At 36.8% G+C, this 628-nt stretch overlaps 1 protein-coding gene across 1 annotated transcript in view; it reads right to left on the reverse strand.

The window, feature by feature from the left end:
- Nucleotides 1–628, reverse strand: part of LOC119594563 (cytochrome P450 2L1-like) — a gene marked incomplete at its 5' end in the record, with an annotated part of 10,701 nt that overhangs the window by 6,305 nt on the left and 3,768 nt on the right.

Below are 628 nucleotides of genomic sequence, written 5' to 3' on the forward strand. Positions count from 1 at the left end.
TGTACCAGAGCAGCGTTTTCCAAACTGCGGTGCATGAACCAACGAAACATGAGATAAAAGCTGGGACTATGCTTAAATAATATTTAAAAAATCGGAATTAATATTTATGATTCATCAGAATTTTATTACAAGTTCATACATGTCACTGGCATTATCTTCATCCTAACCAACCTTGTAAACTTTTGATACTCGTTTCAATGGACGTAACTACTTACCCCCCCCCCCACACCCACCCATGCTTTGAACACACCCATCTAACAGCTAAAATATTCGCTCAGATTTGATACTTTACGCTCAGAGCCTCGTAATCTCCATACCCGAATCTTGCAATCAATGACCGAAGTTGAAAAGAACTGCACCGAAAGTTGTTGCTTCTCGAATCGTGTCTAATACGAATAGATATTATTTTTTATTCGTTATATTCCTGTTTCACATATGCTGTGATCAATACTTATATGCTGTGGTGTTGAGCAATATGCAATCAATTGACTAATTAGACAGGTTGAGGGGAAAATAAACGTTAAATAAATTGCTATAAATAACCTGAAATGAATTACTCCTCCTTTCAGAATTTAGTTTTGTCAAAATCACTATTGCTACGTGTCAGTACTACTCCCCCACTCACTCA

Source organism: Penaeus monodon, chromosome 34 (assembly GCF_015228065.2).
Source record: "Penaeus monodon isolate SGIC_2016 chromosome 34, NSTDA_Pmon_1, whole genome shotgun sequence".
NCBI lineage: Eukaryota > Metazoa > Arthropoda > Malacostraca > Decapoda > Penaeidae > Penaeus > Penaeus monodon.